Source organism: Phoca vitulina, unplaced genomic scaffold (genome assembly GCF_004348235.1).
Source record: "Phoca vitulina isolate PV1807 unplaced genomic scaffold, GSC_HSeal_1.0 scaffold3, whole genome shotgun sequence".
Taxonomy (NCBI): Eukaryota; Metazoa; Chordata; class Mammalia; order Carnivora; family Phocidae; genus Phoca; species Phoca vitulina.
The window spans coordinates 69,227,956-69,248,381 of NW_022589706.1; the positions used below are offsets into that span (position 1 = coordinate 69,227,956).

Genomic DNA, 20,426 nt, shown 5'->3' on the forward strand with positions numbered 1-20,426 from the left:
TGATTTATTCTTAGGTCCCTATTTAACTATTTCTACATTTAACAAATCTAGACTTCGTGCTACTGTGCATCAATTCTGAGCTACTTATATGATGAAAAAAGAGAGAATGTGATCTTAGGAAGCTTATTTTGGGGGGTATGGGTGGGAGGTGCATAGAAACATGATTATGTATAGGGATAATTTACATAAATAGAAGGAATACATAAGAAGATAGATATGCCTAAAAGATCCTTTATCCTGGACCATTTCATCTTTTTTATTTTTTTTTCCCCACTTATCTTATGCCTAGCTTAGATGCCAGTCTCTCTGAGACCATCTCATTATGCCCTCTGTCTGGACAACCTACCCATTCTCTGTATTTTCATAGCTTCTCTACTTTTCATGACAATTCTGCGCAGTAGCACTAGATTACTTATGCACCTGTCACTATTGACTGTCAAACTGTAAGTTACTTGAAGACAGGTACCATGTCTGGGTTATTTATTGAATTCCTAGGTGCTGAGAAAATCTTATTTGAATGAGGTAGTACAACTTTCCCTGGGCATTGGATGGAAGGCTTCATTGAAGAAGTAAACCTGAGTTGACTTTTAATAAATAATTAGAAATTTTCCAGGTATGAAGGAGGGTGATAGTGGCAAAGTAAAAGCAAATATGATGACATGGAACAATAGAGTGCCATGATAGTGCACGTGAATTCAGTAGTCTGGTGTGGCTGGGGCAGAGTATTGGGGAAGGAGATGTAAGTGAGCAGGATGAGCCTGCAGATAGGGCCTAGAAAATTAAGTGTCTTGTATGTTTTGAAGAGAAATAAAAATTTATTCTACGTGCTGAAAGTTCCAGACTTGGGCTTCCTGAGTTAGTATTTTACTTACTACCTGCGTAATGTTGTGTAATTTATTTAAACTTTTTAGATTCAGCTTCTTCTTATTTATTTATTTGTTTATTTACTTACTTGAGAGAGAGAGAGCATGAGAGGGGGGAGGGTCAGAGAGAGAAGCAGGCTTCCCGCGTAGCAGGGAGCCCGATGTGGGGCTCCATCCCAGGACCCTGGGATTATGACCTGAGCCGAAGGCAGACGCTTAACAACTGAGCCACCCAGGTGCGCCTTAAGGGGCTTTTTATGATAGGTTAAGTTTACTTAAACTTTATGTAGTTTAAATACTACATTTAAAATAGTTTAAAGTTGTGCTCATTTCGGCAGCACATATACTAAAATAGTTTAAAGTTAAAAGCTAAACAATTTACTTTTAAGATATGAGAAGTATTCAAGGATAATGGTGATGGTGATTTATGTAAGAGATAACTAAAAATCAAATGGATAAGATAAAAGTAAGGGAGAGGGCACAGTGATATGGGAAGAGGAAGAAACCCTACCGCTAAGGTTTTGGGTTTATGGTTATTACCCTTCATCAGAAAGTTAATTCATTAAGGTGCAAGAACATTCATTATTGAAATGTTGCTACCCATTAAGAAGAGAACATGTTGTAAGGGAAATGAAAAGAATTCCTTTATTTATTAATTTATTTTTTAAAAAGTGAACTGGAGGTAACTGTGGACAACTACTTAGAGATATTTGGTAGACAGTTATATGGTACTAACACAGTGCTGACCAGAGTTTTAGTCCCCAAAGAAAGGGGTTTGTACTAGAAAGCAAATCAGCAGACTGTATCCTTCATCAAGTAACTTTTACTACCAAAAAAATAAAAAAATAAATAAAGCTGATCTGAGCTATGTTCAGTTCTTCATGTCAGTTAATTTACGTTTTGACACATGTTTCTTAGCTCACAGATGATCAGAATGATTTCTCTTTGAGAAACACTAGTCCAGAGCCTAAGAGAAAACTGAATTCAAGATGTTGATAAAGAAGTATAAATTGCAAGGGGGGCCTGGGTGGCTTAGTTGGTTAAATGTCCGACTCTTGATTTTGGTTCTCTCTCTCTCTCAAAAAAATAAATAGGATCTTAAAAAAAAAAAAAAAAAAAAGATGTAGGGAAGTATCAACTCACAGAGTGAGTGATTATGCATAACATAATAATTAACTTACTTTTAAAGACAATGCCAGATATGTGTAAGCTAAAATACTAGCTCTGTGTAGTTCAGAGATGAGTATGCAACTCTAGATAAAAGTAGAGATAGTTTTATTTGCTTCATGTGCCAAATTACCCACTAGGAGGAAAAACATTTATAATTGAAAGGAAATTTTAAGAAGTTCAAAATTGTGAGTTATGCCTGTAAAAAAGGTCAATTTTCAGCCCAGTTTTCTGCATGTATCTGGAGGTACTTGGTCCTCTAAACACTGAGCATCTCAACTCAGTGGTTAACTGAGCCACCCAGGCGCCCACTTTCCCTTTCTTTCTTAAATGCTTCATCGTTTTTTTGTTCAGGGTCTATGTCTATTCCTTTCCCAGGTACCTCTATGCACACTTCTTAAAATTAGGTGTTTCTTTTTTTCATATCTCCTGATTTCTCTTAGTATTTGCTAATACTCCCAGTATTTTATCTAATACTAATGTAATTTATACTTCTTTTTTTTTTAAGATCTTATTTATGTATGTGAGAGAGAGAGAGAGAGAGCCAAAATCAAGAGTCAGACATTTAACCAACTAAGTTGCTTCTTTTTTATTAGCCTCCAAAGTTCAGGTTTTAGCTTTATCTGAGCTGCTCAGTCAAATAACACTTGTTTATCAGCTTTCAAATCCAACTTTTTATTCTAATTTTAATCCTTTTTGTTTTCTCTTTTTTTTCTTCCAAATTTTTATTTAAATTATAGTTAGTTAACATATAATGTAGTATTGGTTTCAGGAGAAGAGTTAGTGATTCATCACTTATGTATAACACCCAGTGCTCATCATAACACATACCTTCCTTAATACCTATCACCCCTTTAGCCCATCCCCTACTCACCTACCTCAGCTTGTTCTCTATTATTAAGGATCTCTTATGGTTTGTGTCCCCCTCTCTCTTTCTCTTTTTTCCTCCCTTCCCACATGTTCATCTGTTTTGTTTCCTAGATTCCAAATATGAGTGAAATCATATGGTATTTGTCTTTCTCTGACTGACTTATTTCACTTAGCATAATACACCCTAGTTCCATACACATCATTGCAAATGGCAAGATTTCATCCTTTTTGATGGCTGAGTAATATTGAATCATATATATATATATATATATATATACACACACACACATACCACTTCTTCTTTATCTGTTCAACAGTTGATGGACACTTGGGCTCTTTCCATAATTTAGCTATTGTTGATAATGCTGATTTAAACATTGGGGTGCATGTACCCCTTTGGATCTGTGTTTTTATATCCTTTGCATAAATACATAGTAGTGTAATTGCTGGGTCGTAGGGTAATTCTACGTTTACCTTTTTGAAGAATCTCCATACTGTCTTCCAGACTGGCTACACCAGTTTGCATTTCCACCAATAGTGTAAAAGGGTTCCCCTTTCTCTGCATCCTCGCTAACATCTATTGTTTCCTGTGGTGTTAATTTTAGCCATTCTGACAGGTGTGAGGTGGTATCTCATTGCCCTTTTGATTTGTATTTCCCTAATAATGAGTGATGTTAAGCATCTTTTCATGTGTCTGTTAGCCATCTGATGTCTTTTTTTTTCCTTAAAAAATAAAATAACCCGTTTATTATTGATTTTGAGAGTATGTGATCAGTAATTGCCATAACTGTAAAATTTTTAGCTTCTGGTAAAAATAGTCTTTTTTTTGGAAAAAAGTCTTCTGTCCATTTCTAAACTGCATTATTTGTTTTTTGGGTGTTGAGTTTGATAAGTTCTTTATAGATTTTGGATACTAACCCTTTATCTAGTATATCATTAGCACATATCTTCTCCCATTCCATCGGTTGCCTTTTAGTTTTGCTGTGCAAAAGCTTTTTATTTTGATGAAGTCCCAATAGTTCATTTTGCTTTTGTTTCCCTTGCCTCTGGAGCTGAGGTCAAAGAGGTTGCTGCCTATGTTCTACTTTGGGATTTTGATGGATTCCTGTCTCATATTTAGAGTAAGAATGTGTTAGAAAGTAGTCCAGTTTGATTCTTCTGCATGTTGCTTTCCAGTTTTCCCAAAACCATTTGTTGAAGAGACTTTTTTCATTTATTTATTTATTTATTTATTTATTTATTTATTTATTTATTTATTATTATGTTATGCTAATCACCATACATTACATCATTAGTTTTTGATGTAGTGATCCATGATTCATGGTTTGAGTATAACACCCAGTGGTCCATGAAGAGACTGTCTTTTTTCCATTGGATATTCATTTCTGCTTTGTCAAAGATTAGTTGAGGGTCCATTTCTGGGTTTTCTGTTCTGTTCCATTGATCTATGTGTCTGTTTTTGTGCCAGTACCATACTGTCTTGATGATCATAGCTTTGTAATAGAGCTGGAAGTCTGGAATTGTGATGCCACCAGCTTTGCCTTTCTTTTTCAACATCACTTTGGCTATTTGGGGTCTTTTGTGGTCCCATACAAATTTTAGGATTGTTTGTTCTAACTCTGTGAAAAGTGCTGATGGTATTTTGATAGATATTGCATTAAATGTATAGATTGCTCTGGGAAGTATAGACGTTTTAACAGTGTTTTTTCTTCTAATCCATGAGCATGGAATGTTTTTCCATTTCTTTGTGTCCTCTTTAATTTCTTTCATCAGTGTTCTATAGTTTTCAGAGTACAGATCTTTTACCTCTTTAGTTAGGTTTATTCCTAGGTATCTTATGGTTTTTGGAACAATTGTAAATGGGATCAATTCCCTGATTTCTCTTTCTGCTGCTTCATTATTTGTGTATAGAATTGCTATAGATTTTTGTGTACATTGATTTTATATCCTGTGACTTTGCTGAATTCATGTATTAGTTCTAGAAATTTTTTTGGTGGGGTCTTTCAGGTTTTCCATATGAGTATCATGTTGTCTGCAAACAGTGAGAGTTTGACTTCTTCCTTGCTGATTTGGATGCCTTTTATTTATTTATTTTTATTGTCTGATTGCTGAGGCCAAGTCATCCAGTACTATGCTAAATAGTGATAGCTCTTATTTGTTGTGCTTTTTCTCCAATTCTATTTTCCTTTGTAGCCTTACTTTTGTTTCTCTTAACATTTTAGTGGATCTTAGGAAGGTGCAAATATAGACATGTGCTAACACCACCCACTTGCTTGGAAGCCCAAATTTGTCACATGTAAGGTAAATATGTACTCACACTGAAATAATGATCAGAATTTTTTCAGTGATTCTCCCTTCTTAACTTTCTTCTCCCTTCCTCTTAACTCCTAACTTTTTTCTGTTTTAAGCATATTTGCAATATTTTCCCATTTTATAAAGTAAATGGGTAGAATTTATGTAGATCTGAAATAAACAATTCCCTGGTTCTCTCTTTCTGATTCTCATTAATATGATTTGATTTCCTGACTTGAGCAAGACAGTGATTTAAGCCTCTGCCTTTTTTTACATCACGATAGGACTACAACTTCTGTTTCTCTAGAATTCAAATATGCAATTGCTATCACTTATTGCCTGTGCAATTTGCTTTACCCTTTTATTTTTATTTTTTATTTTTTCAAGATTTTATTTATTTATTTGAGAGAGAGAGGGAGAGTGAGAGAGAGAGCGCATAAGCGGGGTGAGGGGCAGAGGGAGGAACGGACACCCTACTGAGCAGGTTGCCCTAAGTGGGACTCTATCCCAGGACCCTGAGATCATGACCTGAGCCAAAGGCAGATGCTTAACTGATTGAGCCACCCAGGCACTCTGCTGCTTCATCCTTCTAAAAGCTGAGTTTCTGACATATAAAGGCTACTTATCCTCTTCTCTTTCTCAGACTAAGCAAATTAATCATTCATCTTTTTCCTTAAAGCTTTTCTTCCCATTCCGTAAATCATTTTATTGATTTCAATATTTTTTATATCTCTACCTTTAAAAAGTAAGTAGTATTAAGTACTGAAGTTAAGTAGAGTTAAGAAGAGTTCAGATTCAAAGATTCATATTTCTTTTCATTAGTATCTTTTAAAAACTCAAATGAAATTACATTGTAGACTTTTATGCAATTTAATTTTGCTTTGCATTGCTTTCTCATCCATTTTTCTTTGCTGTGTCCTGTAGACTAACTAATATATCTGTATATTGTCAATTTATCATCTAGGCCACATCATTTTTGAGTAAGTATTCATTTATATTTCATGGCAAATACAAACAAATAAAAACATACTCATTAACAGCAGCTAAAAATATTTATAAAGTGTGTTAGTTTCTGGAACCTCACAGTATCTCTGTGTTTCCATTGTGAAACCATAACTGCAAGTTATATGCCTAATAGAATTTTTAGAATCATTGTCTATATAGCATATTCAAATATCTAGAAAAATAAAATATCAGCTGCTTGTGAAATTTTGAATCTATTCCAAAATTCAATTATATAGTATTTAATTTCCAAATAAGTCTAGAACTATATTTTTCCATCTCCCTGAATTGGTCATTTGGCTTTTTTGGTGCATATAAAAAAAGGACGAAGTGGCACACAACTAAGTGATATAGATTGTTCATGCCACTAAAAATATCAGATCATTCAGTTGGATACAGTTATGGACAAAACCCTTCCAAAAGTCAAAAACTATTTATAGTTACTTAAAGTCATAATTACAAATGATTGTTTTATATTGAGATAAACAAAAGAAAGGGAAAAAGCAAGGAGAGGAGTAATATTTGGAGAGTGATTATTATGATCCAAACACTGTGCTGGCTTTTCTTTGTATCTTATTTCATTTAATACACATGCCTATCCATATGGATACTGATTTCTTTGTTTCTATTTAATTGCCAAAGACACTAAATTTTTTACTACTAATAACAATAAAACAAAAATAACTAATACTTATTGAATACCTAATAAAGTTTAATAATCTAAATTATATATGTGTGTTCTAAGATACATGAATTATATCCTTACCTAAACAACAAATCTATGGGATGTAGGTGGACTTATTGGCATAGATAAAAATAAGAAGACTACAAATCAGAGATGTTTAGTAACCAGTACAAATTAAGAAATTTAGTAAGTACAGTAGCTGGGTTGTTTTACTCCTGAGCTCCCACTGCTGCCACTAAGCCGTATTGTTTTCTCATATTCTGGTTAATTTATCTCTGAATTTGTTCCTTTACATGCAATTTGTTATTTTTATTGAGAGCTATTTTGAAAATTGTATCAGTATTTTGTCTGCATTTTTAAAGTTGCTGAATATTTATTCATCACCATTGGGACTGATCTTTTTGTAAGTAAGCAGATCCACAGATGTACTCTAGTAATAGTATAGTTGGCAGTAATAGGAGTAGTAGCCATAGTGTATAATGTAAGGCTATGCCATTTGCATAGTTTTAAATAGATCTTACAGTCTATTCATAATTTTTTTTCCTGGAACATAAAGAAATTTATAGTTACAATGATAATATCTTGAAATTTATATTTACTTTAAATTTATAGTTACAATGATAATACTTTCATCACGGTGTACCATTCTGTATAAATAAAATATTATGCTTCTATTAGATTGTTATCCATGTTTAACTCATTTGACCTATGGAGATAAAATCTGAAGCACTACACTACATAATAAAATGAATTTCCCAATCCTGAAATTTTTTATTCATGGTGCTGTTATCCACAGAATTATTAATAAAAAACAACCTTTGTTTATTCAGATATTCTCACAATATGGCAATTCAAAGATGTCTTTTATTTTACACTCACATTTCATACCTAATGTTGCAAAGCAGACATTTCTCACTGTAAGTGTTATTTATTGATGCTTAAAGGTTCAATGAATTATTCAGCCCTTTTACCCTTCTTGCTTTGCTGCACACCTATTGAGTTTTCAGAGCAGTTTCATATCAATAAATTTGTTCTTGCTTTGCAGCTCCAATTTCATGCTTGGCCTTTTCTAAGCGACATACAAGAAAAATAAATAACCAGAAGAAATAAAATATGTATACAAATTGCTTTAAATAACTCAATATCCAAATCATTAAAGCTCCCAAGGGTTTTGAAAATTAAGACATGAAAGCAAGACTTCAGAAACAGGTTACATACAAATGTAATTGGCAAAAAAAACTTATCTTGTTAACATGCAGTTTGTGGAGAGTGGCATGTGTTTATAAGCATGTTGTATCCAGAATTGAAAAGCATTCTTGACCAATGAGTGCCTAAGAGTTCAAGGACTCACTGCCACTTTGTATCTCATATTGTCACATGCACACATAGAGGTTAACAACCAAAGATTGGATGGCTACTCTGATCAGAATGAACAGACAATTCTAATAAAACGGTAGTGTGAGGTATGAAGTCCAGAACCTCAATATCTTTGGTTCCTGTAGAAAGGAACCAAAACCACTCTTCTTTATACCTTCAAATAGTTGGCTATCCAGTCCAGAAAATTTATTTTCCTTAATAAGAAACTGATATCTTGTTCTTTTCATCATAAAGAATAAAGTGATGTTAATATGAGGGAGACCATTTGTACCTTCCAACAAACATATGTTGAAGTCCATGAGTAAAAATTTGCTCCATTTTCAACAGATTCCATTTGAATTTAATGAGAAAATACATTCTCTCTTAATGTATTTTAGATTCATGATTACAGCATCTATCCCCTTTTTAAAATACTGAACTAAGTGTAAATATTTAACAATTTCCAAGAATGTACTTCCATCCACCTAACAGTCCATTCAGTTTTCATCAAATGTGTAGTTTTTGAAAAAAGAAGAAATAAAAATGTCCTATTCCTTATTACACAGCCATCAAAAAAAAAAATGGAATCTTGCCATTTGCAATGATGTGGCTGGAACTAGAGGGTATTATGCTAAGCGAAATAAGTCAGTCAGAGAAAGACAATTATCATATGATCTCACTGATACGAGGATTTAAGAAACAAAACAGAGGATCATAGGGGAAGAGAGGAAAAAATAAAACAAGACGAAACAAGAAAGGGAGACAAACCATAAGAGACTATTAATCATAGGAAACAAATTGAGGGTTGCTGGAGGAGAGGGGGGTGGAGGGATGGGGTAACTGGGTGATGGGCATTAAGGAGGGCACGTGATGTAACGAACACTGGGTATTATATAAAACTGATGAATCACTGAACTCGACCTCTGAAACTAATAATACACTATATGTTATTTAATAGAATTTAAATAAAAAATGTTTAAAAATATTCTGTTCCTGAAAGACTCATAGTTTGTTAAAAAGACACAGATAATAAAATAAGTACTACTGAATGGTTCATGCATGATGTTAGAAGTATGTTCATATAGTTTCACTTTTTAAAATTCTCTCAAGACACTGGAAGCTTAACACTTTCAATAGAATCAATGTTTTTTGTTTGTTTCAAAGAGTGTTAGCACCCGTTTTTGTTTTGTATTGTTTACTACTTTTTCAAAATCCAGACTGAATCCCCCTGTCTGTTACAATAGGAAGTTTCTGCATGTGGGGATAAAACCTTTTCAATCTTTAGGATAACTTTACTCAAACATAATCTAATTTAGCCATTCAACAATTACTACTTACAAGTAGCACATCTAAGATTAAGGAAGGAATAAGATATCTCCTTATTAAGTTCTATGCAGTAGGTCTTTTAAATTATCTAATTTAATGCTCACAATACCTTTTTTTCCCAATACTTATTTAAATTCTATTTAGTTAGCATATAGTATAATATTGATTTCAGGAGTAGAATTTAGTGATTCATCACTTACATATAACACCCAGTGTTCAACACAAGTGCCCTCCTTATGCTCATTACCCATCTGGCCCATCCTCCACCAACCTCCCCCCATCAACCCTCAGTTTGTTCTCTATCCTTAAGAGTCTTCTATGGTTAGTTTCCCTCTCTCTTTTTTCCCCTTTCCCTGTGTTCATGTGGTTTCTTTCTTAAATTCCATATTTGAGTGAAATAATATGGTGTTTGTCTTTTCCTGACTGACTTATTTCACTTAGCATAATGCACTCTAGCCCCTTCACATCATTGCACATGGCAAGATTTCATTCTTTCTGATTGCTGAGTAATATTCCATTGTATATATATGCCACATCTTCTTTACCCATTCATCAGTCACCACGACTCTCTCCTAATTTGACTATTGTTGGTAATGCTACTATAAGCTTCAGAGTGCTTGTGCCCCTCTGAATCAGTATTTTTGTGTCATTTGGGTAAATGTCTAGCAATTGCTGGGTTATAGGCACCCACAGCTTCACCTGCATTAAGGAAAGAATTGTTAAATAAAGCTCTCTGTTTATAACCAGATGACAACATTGACAACAGAACATCAAACCAAGCGAGAAACAAAAAGTAAATTGTTTCTTTTCTCCTCATTTCTCCCTCTCTCTCTTTTTTAAGATTTTATTTATTTATTTGACAGAGAGAGCACAAACAGGGGGAGGAGCAGAGGGGGAGGGAGAAGCAGGCTCCTCACTGAGCAAGGAGCCCGATGCAGGGCTTGATCCCAGGACCCTGGGATCATGACCTGAGCCGAAGGCAGACACTTAACCAACTGAGCCACCCAGGCACCCCTCCTTCTCATTTTTCTGACAAATTTTAAAAACCTTTCCACCTTTTATGGAGACAAATTTTCAAAAGTGTTTCTGTCTATGAAAATAATAAAATGTAATTTAAAGACACTTCATATAATCATGCAATTCAACACACTTCCATTACTATAAATTATAAAACAAGCACCTGTTGAATACTGAATCTCATGAGGGGAGATGCAATTGTGTCTCCAGTAATGAATCACTTGGCTATATCATCCGGATTTTGGCTTTTTTGTGACAACTTCATTAGCTATAGGCAAGTATATTACATTAAATGTCGAATTGCATTAAACTTTTAAAAATATCTTTACCATTTTCTTTTTTTGGTACTGAATCCTTAGACTTACCCCCTCAAAAATGTTTAAGGTAGATTTCTTCTTAAATTTGATTTGCCTGCAAACTAAAATAGGTATTCATAGCCATCTTAATATATTCTCTCTCTCTCTTTTTTTTTTTACTCCTAGGTCATTCAGTAATTTTCATGGCCTGTCTCTAGATCTTTTATAATTTCTGTATGCTTTGTATCTATGAAGACCAGATTATATAACATTCAGTTAGAAGCAATGGAGAATGTTATATATTACAATGGCAGAATTGTATAGAGGTTAGGGTAGCATTTATATAAACTGCCTGGTGGTTTTGAACGTATAGCTTTAAGAATTTTGATTAGACATGATGACTTTCAGAGGAGTAAACCAAGCGTGGTCTTCTCCTGTATTTCATCTACAAAAGTAGTGGTAACCGGTGCCCTCAAATCAGAGCTGGATGTTCACAGTTCACATACTCTGTGCTTTTGCCTGGCAATTTATTTACTGTGGGGAGACCAATTTCCATCCATGTATATCATACTCCATTTCAACAAAGCAGTCACCTGAAACTTAAACAAATGCTCTTCACTTGGCCTTTCTCTGGATTTGTATAAATACACTCAAATGCATTGGCTAAGACCAAAACAGAAAATCATCTATAACAGTAAACTTTTTTCCAGCCTCAATAAAAATTAAACAGTCATCCTAATGAACTTTTCATTAGGAACGATTAAATGGCTCATCTTTGATGCAGACATTTATTTGAATGATTTTAATTACCATTTAACATGCCCTCATGTTGTCCAACATATTCGTCTTAGTACCTTTTAACCTTGATTTACATAATTTTTGCTGTTCTATTTGCCTCCATTCATTGTAGGTCATTAATGAGATTTAATTTACACTGACATTTCCAATGAGACCTATTTTTATATTCTTTTTCCAGCTTGAGATGCTTCTATAGTTTTCCAATTTTTTTAAGCTAATAAAGTTCCCTTCACATCTCCATATGTTCTACTTAACAAGACTTTTAAAAGTCATTTCAAAACCTTTATTCCAGTTACAAATATAGCATTTTATTCTTCCCATGTAATACTGTTTATGCCTTCAAAATTTTATGACAACTTGAAGTATAGTGTGATCAATGAATATTACTCCCAAAGTAAGAGATTTAGTAATTTATTTTTCTTAATACCCATATAAATAAAACTGAAACTCTTTTATTATATATTCTCTAGATACCTGAAAAATGATGAGCACATTAACAGTAAAATCCTTTCCTTTGAAAAATTTTCTTACTCTTACCAGAATTACTAGATTAATATGACTGGGGAGAGGAGAAAATATAGCAAATATCTCACCATTTATATTGGTTGTCCTTTTTGTGTATGTATTTTTTTTAACTTAAAATTTATCAGCATCTCCTATTTCCAAAAAGTTACCTAGTCAGACACTTTGTAAGAAATCTTACTGTTATTCCTACTGATTAATAATTTCAGTTTCACTTCTTACATTCAACCTAAAAGTTGCTCCCATTTAAAACATTAAATACTTTCTACTATTTTTACCATGCATGTAATAACTTGAAGAGTAATATGAACTGACAAGGAAATAGAGAATGAAATTTACTCACATCATTGTTTGATCTACCATAAAAAATTTTTTTAAAGGCCATTTTTATGTTCCCTGTCTCAAAACACTTGAATGAACTTTATGGAATATATACTGGGCATTGTGCTTTTATGTTTTGGTTACTTGAGTCTTTTGCAAGATGAAGAACCAATTCTGCAAAAGAAGTTTCTCAGATAGCAAGTACCCAACCATACCAATGATAATATCTAGTTTCAATTAGAAAAAATAAATATTCCCTGTGTTATTTTATTATGGCAGATGAAATAAAGAAAAGAGTAAGAGGGAACAAAGGCAGCAGGAATGTAGAGTTTTATCGTTGCCTTCATGTAATTTATCTTGTTTCTCCCCATAACCTGTGATCATTAAAATATCAATTTATTAATTATCCTGATCTATTTTAATACAGCTTCTTTCTAAACCTTTAATAGGCATGTATCTAACAGACATGATTTAAATAAAATCAATAGCACTGTATTTATTTGGAAAATAGTGTACATTCAGAAGTTAAGGTTTTAATGATCTTGGTAATAATATGCTAAGTAGTATATCGTTTGGTGTTTGAAGTCCCTTGATCTTAAACTAAAATGATTACAGTTATGCGGAGTTAATTATCCATTGTCAGTTTGAAGATTTGTAGGAGTTACATAATTTTACATAATTCTGTGATTTTGCTGTAATATAGATTCTTGAAATTATCTCACCAATCATTTCCTTTCTGGGCTCTTCGAAATTTCTTAAAATATTCTTTTCATAATATTTTGTTGTGCAAGAATAACAGCTGCATCTAGAGAAGAGAAGCATGGGTGTTTTTAATCCTGGCTCTTTTACCAATTAGTTGTAAATCCAGTTGATGTGCCTGGATTGGAAGCTTTCCTTTTTTTAAAGATAGATTTATTTATTTATTTATTTATTTATTTATTTATTTATTTATTTATTTTAGAGCATGCAAGTGTAAAGGGGGCAGAGAGAGAGGGAGAGAGAAACTTTAGCCCCATCTCTGGGCTCGATCCCATCACCTGAGATCACGACCTGAGTCAAAACCAAGAGTCGATGCTCAACTGACTGGGCCACCCAGGTATCCTGGGTTGGATGCTTCCTTAAGCCATTTCCACATCTAGAAATTTTTAATAAGAAATTACTTTCCTTCTGAAGAACCCCCAGTGGAGCCTATTTCTTCTATGTCATTTAATATATCTAACTTCCTCTTCCTGGGCTTTGAAAGCCTTCAGGAATCTCATATCACCTTCCAGATAAACCTATCTTGAGCTTTTTAAAAAAAAATTTTATTTTTATGATCTATAATATTATTCATGAGAGTTGCCATGCTGTACATTATATTGCCATGACTTATTTAGGTTATAACTGGAAGTCTGTACTTCTGGATCCCTTTCACCTGTTTCACCTACTCTCCAACCACCTTCCCCAGTAGCAAGCATTGTTCTGTTCCCTATATCTGTGATGCCAGTTTTGTTTGGCTCGTTTTGTTTTTAAGATTCCACATATGAATAAAATCATACAGAATTTATCTTTCTCTGACTTCATTTACGTAATTCCCGGAAGTTTCATCCAATTTATCACAAATGGCAAGATTTTATTTATTACTTGTTTATGCCTCAATATTATATCATTGTATATATACACACCACATCTTTTTTATCCATTCATCCATCAGTGGACACAGGTTATTTTCATATCTTGGCTATTGTAAATAATACTGTAAATAGACATAGGGGTGCATATATCTTTTGGAATTAGTGTTTTCATTTTCTTTGGATAAATATCCAGAAGTGGAGTTGCTATCTAGAGGTTCTATTTTTAATTTTTTGAGGAACTTCCATACTGTTTTCCATAATGGCTGCCCCAAATTACATTCCCAACAACACTGCACAAGGGTCCCTTTTTCTCCACATCCTTACCAACACTCGTTATTTCTTGTCTTTTTGATAATAGCCATCCTGACAGGTATGAGGTGACATCTCATTGTGGTTTTGATTTGCATTTCCCTGCTGATTAATGATGTTGAACATCTTTTTATGTGTCTGTTGGCCATCTATAGGTCTTCTTTGGAAAAATGTCTATTCAGATCTCCTGCCCATTTTTTAATCAAATTGTTTTTATTGTTATTATTCAGTTGTATGAGTTATTATATATTTTGGATATTAACCCTTTATTGGATATATGATTTACAAATATTTTCTCCCATTGGTTCCCTTGTTTGTGGAGTCAGATTTAAAATAGTCATGAAGACCAATGTCTAAGTACTTACCTCTTATGTTTTCTTCTAGGAGTTTTATGGTTTCAGGTCTTACATTTAAGTCTTTAATCCATTTTGAATTAATTATCATGTACAGCATAAGAAAGTGGTCAGGTCTTATTCTTTAACATGTGCCTGTCCGGTCTGCCCAACACCATTTATTTAAGAGACCATCCTTTCCCCATTGTTTATTCTTGCCTCCTTTGTTGTAAGTTAATTGACTCTGTGTGTGGGGGTGTATTTTTGGCTTCTCTATTCTATAAGCATTTTTTTGTAAGTAGGCTCCATGCCCAGAGTGGAATCCAACACAGGGCTTGAACTCACGACCCTGAGATCAAGACCTGAGCTGAGATCAAGAGTCAGATGCTTAACTGACTGAGCCACTTGGGCACCCCTGAGTTCTCTATTGTATTCCATTGATCTATGTGTCTAGTTTTAGGCCAATATCACACTGTTTTGATTACTATAGCTTTGTAGAATAGTTTCAGATCAGGAAGCATGATGCCTACAGATTTGTTCCTCCTTCTCAAGATTGTTTTGGTTATTTGGGGTCTTTGGTTGTTCCATACAAATTTTAGGATTGTCTGTTCTATTTAAGTGAAAAAAATGTCATTGAAATTTTAATAGAGGTTACATTGAATCTGTATATTCCTTTGGGTAGTATGAACATTTTAACAACATTCTTCCAATCCATGAGCATGGAATATCTTTCTATTTCTGTGTCTTCTTCAGTGTATAGGTTTTTCTTTGTAGTTATCCAGAGGTTCACATATAACATGCTATGTATGTATAGTCTATTTTAAGTTGATAACAATTTAAATTTGAACTCACTTATTCCAAAATTCTATATTTTACTCCCTCCCCTCCACATTTTATATTTTATGTCACATTTTTGTATCTTTTTATTTTATGTATCCCTTAATGAATTGTTATAGCTTTAATTTTATTACTTTTTTATTTTAACCTTTATACAAGCTTCATAAATTAACTTATCTACTAGCTTTAGTAGATGCTTACATTTATCAGTGAGATTATTACTTTTGTATGTTTTATTTTTTGTTATTAATTAGTGTCGTTTTTAGCTTAAAGAAGTTCTGTTAGCATTTCTATTAAGGTGAGTTTAATGATGATGAACTCCTTTAGTTTTTACTTGTCTGGAAAACTCCTTATCTCTACTTCAATTCTGAATCATAATCTTGCCAAATAGAGTATTCTTGGTTGTAGTTTTGTTGTTGCTGTTGTTGTTGTTGTTTCCTTTCAGCACTTGGATATTGTGCCACTCTCTTCTGGCTTGTACAGTTTCTGCTGAAAAAGCTGCTGATAGCCTTATGGGGTTTCCCTTGTATATAACAAGTTGTTTTGTTCTTTCTGCTTTTAATAATCTCTCTTTAACTTTTGATATTTTGATATAATGTGTCTTGATGTGGATCTCTTTGTGTTCATTTTATTTAGAACTCCCTGGGCTTCCTCATTCTCAATGACTGTTTCCTCTCCCAGGTTAGGCAAATTTTCAGCAGTTATTTCTTCAAATAAGTTGTCTGCCCCTTTCTCTCTTCTTCTAGGGTCCCTATAATGTGAATATTATTCTACTTGATGTTGTCACATAGTTCCTTTCAGTTCCTTTTTTTTTTTTTTTTTGCCTGGCCAGTGCCCTGTACCTCTGCCTCCCGCCACCACCCCACCTCTCCTGGTCTGTGCTCGGGAAAGTGAATTCAAGTAAAGCCATAGCTGGGTTCAGCAGTGCTGTGGGGGCCTCTCCCCACCCCCTGGGGCCCTCTTCCTTGGATTCACCATTAAAGAGCATATAAGAAACAAAGAGCTAGGTAGGCAGACTCTCATCCCTTCCTTATTTTCCCTTTTCTAAATAAACCAGATACTTGGTGGAGATGTTGAGCCAGGGAGGGGACAGCAGAGCATGAGGAACAAGCCAAGGGGCCTGGCCATGCGTCTGTCTGTCCGAGGCCTGCCAGCGATGCACAGGGAGGGGTGGGCAGATGCAGAGAGAGAAGGTGAGCTTTGCCCCTTTCTCTCTTCTTCTAGGGTCCCTATAATGTGAATATTATTATACTTGATGTTGTCACGTAGTTCCTTTCAGCCATGTTCATGTTTTGAAATTCTTCTTTTTGCTACTCAGCTGGTTGATTTCTGTTGCCCTGACTTCTGGATCATTGATCCTTTCTTCTGCTTCATCTAGTCTGCTGTTGTATCAAATTTCTAGTGTATTTTTCAGTGCAGTTATTTTACTCTTCAGCTCCATGACTTCTGGTACTTTGTTATATTTTTATCTGTGTGTTCATCCATTGTTTACCCAAGTTCAGTGAGAATCTTTATGACTGTTTGAATTCTTTATCTGGTAGAATACTGATCTCCACTTTATTAAGGTCTTTTTCTGAGGTTTTCTTATATTCTTTCATTTGGAACATATTTCTCTGAGTCCTCATTTTTCCTGATTCTGTGTGTTTGTTTCTGTGTATTAAGTGAAACAACCACCTCTCTTGGTCTTGAAGGAGTGGTCTTGTGTAGGTAATGAACCTTATTATCAAACTTTGCCCTAGCTCTAGGTTATCTCTCAAACTTTTGTTTTGTCTAAGCAGCCTGATTTTTTTTTCTTGATAGGTCCCTATTGTTGAGGGTGTGCCAAGACCTATTAGTGTTCTGGGTAGAGGGGTGTGGAGATTTCATTTAGCTCCTAGATTTAGGTTGACGAAAGCTAGACCCTCAGATAGCATCTTTTAAAGTATGAAAATATATACAGTCCTATGAGGTTGCAATTATAAACCCTGACCAGGTGATCTGGAAGTATCCTGTGAATGGTGGTTGCAGAAATTGGGGCTTTAGACAAGTGCATAAGCTCCTTTCTGGGAGGTATCGCTGAACTGTAGCAAGGCCAGGGGAATGCATAGTGGTTGTGTCTCCTTGCTTACTTTCCACAAGACTGCCTTCATAGCCTTTAGAAGTCCTGAATCCTGTCTCTAAGTCTGAAGCTCAAGGAAAAGTAAATGCACATTTTTCTCAGGAAGTCTGGGGGTATGATTCATTCTGCTGCCTGTGCAGTGCCCTGATAGTGGAAGCCTGCCAAGAACTGTCTTTCTGATTGTTATAGTTTTGCGTAGCCCATGAACCCAAGCCCCTTGGCCATCAGGGCTGGGAAATCAAGGGCTACCCCTGTGTGAATTGCATGCATCCACCATCTTTAGCAGAGAAGTTGGAGAGCACAGGGGGTAGGACATGTTCTTTGGCTTTAACAAGACATCAGGAGAATGCCTTGCTTGTGTGCACCTCCTAGCTTCATCAGTGTAATAGAAAAAAGTGCCTTGTCTATGTGTGCAAAGGGTGGGAGAATTCCATGACTGGTGGCACTGGCTGGTCCCAGCCATAAGGTGGGGTGTACTGTAACCGCTTGAGTTCACTGGCTTTAGCGAGGAAGTAGGAGAATGCCATGACCACTTGCACTTACTAGCCCCAGTCAAAGGTCTGGGGAGTGCCACAACCACTTGCCTCTGCCAGTCTTAACAAGGTAGTGAGATAGTGCCATGTTTGCACAAGCCTGTGTTAGTATAATAGAGGGAAAGTGCAAAAATGGTATTTTCCAGTAGTTCCATCTCTGAAAAGAATTTCAACTGTTTCTGGCCCCTCCAGCAGATGCTTTAAGATTAGCAAATGAACCTTCATCACATATACTCTGAGTACTTTTCTTTTTTTTTTTTTTTTTAAAGATTTTATTTATTTATTTGAGACAGAGAGAATGAGAGAGGGAGAGCACATGAGAGGGGGGAGGGTCAGAGGGAGAAGCAGGCTCCTTGCTGAGCAGGGAGCCCAATGCGGGACTCGATCCAGACACTCCAGGATCATGACCTGAGCCGAAGGCAGTCGCTTAACCAACTGAGCCACCCAGGCACCCCTACTCTGAGTACTTTTCAAACTGCAGTTTTTGCACTGGGTTCTGGGATGAGTGGGAGACCATGCTGAAGCCCTTTGAAAAGAGAATCTCAGTTTCCTATAGCCCTCTGGGTCCCTTGGGCATAAATCCTGTCAATTTTCTAAGCCAGACATTTTGGGGGCTTATCTCTCTGGTGCAGGTCTTAAGGGTTGGGGTGTCTGGTGTAGGACACAAACTCACTGTTCCTCCAGGAGAAACTCTGAATTATGATATCCCCCCCCTTTTGTGGGTTACCATGTTGGGGTTCATGTTTTGGCAAGACTACATCTCTGCCTCTCCTATCTGTCTCAATGTGGTCCTTTTTCCCTTCGATGTAGAGGAGCAGTTCACCTATTTTCAGTTGTTTTTCACAGGGAATTGTTCTGTATGTAGATTTGCTGTATCCATGAGAGGAGGGGAATTCGAGATATTCCTATGCTGCCATCTTGGACTGCTCCTCTGTCCAGAGCTTTTTAGTCACTAATTTCCTACATGTGTTTTTTGCTGTAGACTAGTGAGTATTTTTAGTATTCTCTTTCCCATTTTTTTGACTTAATTTACATGCACAGTTGTATAATTTATATATCTTGTATGTGCACTTATTTTAGTACCAAACACATATTTATTTGTGATTTTTTTCCCTCTGTCATCATGTGAGACTTTTGAGAGATTGAAAATGAGAGTTTTCATTTATTTTTGTATTCTCCCACTACTAAAATCAGAGATACTGGTTCCATAAAAACGTTTTTGAATGAATGTGGTAGCCAAGAACTTTACCTCCATGATCTTTGCACCCGGGTATTATACCTGTAAATATTTTGTTACATATCAAAAGGAACGTTGCAGATAGAATTACATTGCTAATCAGCTGACCTTAAAATAAGGAGATTATTGTGGATTATCCAGCTGGACCTGATGTATCTCTTGGACCCTTAAAAGCAGATGAGAAAGACCAAATGGTCAGAGAAGAGGTAGTCAGATGGGAAGGCAGATAAGCTGAGGCATGGGAAGGACTTGACCCCTCTTTGCTGGCTTTGAAGATAAAGGGGACCAGGATCCAAGGAATTCTGACAGACTGGAAGCTGAAAACTAGTCCTGGCAGAGTCCAGACAGAAAATGGGACCTCAGTCCCATAACTGCATGGAATTGAATTTTTGCCAACCAATGTATGCTTGGAAGTTTATTCTTCCCCAGAGCCTCCATTAAACAAAGTAGCCCTTCCCTCACATTGATTTTAGCATGGGGAGATCCATGTCTGCCATTCAGAATTGTGAGATAATAAATTTGTGTTATTTTAAACTAAGTGTGTGGTAATCTGTAATAGCAGCAATAGAAAATTAATGTAGTGATTAATGCTTATATGTTTGAATATTTTTCTCCTACCTTTGCCTTTACATTGGACATTATTTCTTTTCCTTCACATGTCTGTATTTTTTCTTCTGGGCTCATCTTAGTCATACCATACCCTAGGAATCTTTGAGGTTTCTACCTTGAACTGATCATCTTTTTTCTCTGCCTTCTCAATGATATATTATATGTATATCACACTGCTGTTATATTTCGTGTTGCCTTACTGCCTAATTTTAAGTTTTATTTAATCATACTGTCACATACTGTTGAATAATAATTTTGTATGCATGTATTTTGTTTCCCACATGGATTTGCAAACATAGCTTTAGGAGGATAGTGGTGATTATGAAATACTCATTGATTGATT

At 35.1% G+C, this 20,426-nt stretch overlaps 1 protein-coding gene across 6 annotated transcripts in view; it reads left to right on the forward strand.

The window, feature by feature from the left end:
• CCSER1 (coiled-coil serine rich protein 1) overlaps positions 1-20,426 on the forward strand; it is a 1,349,277-nt gene that overhangs the window by 1,169,219 nt on the left and 159,632 nt on the right. The window lies entirely within an intron of this gene.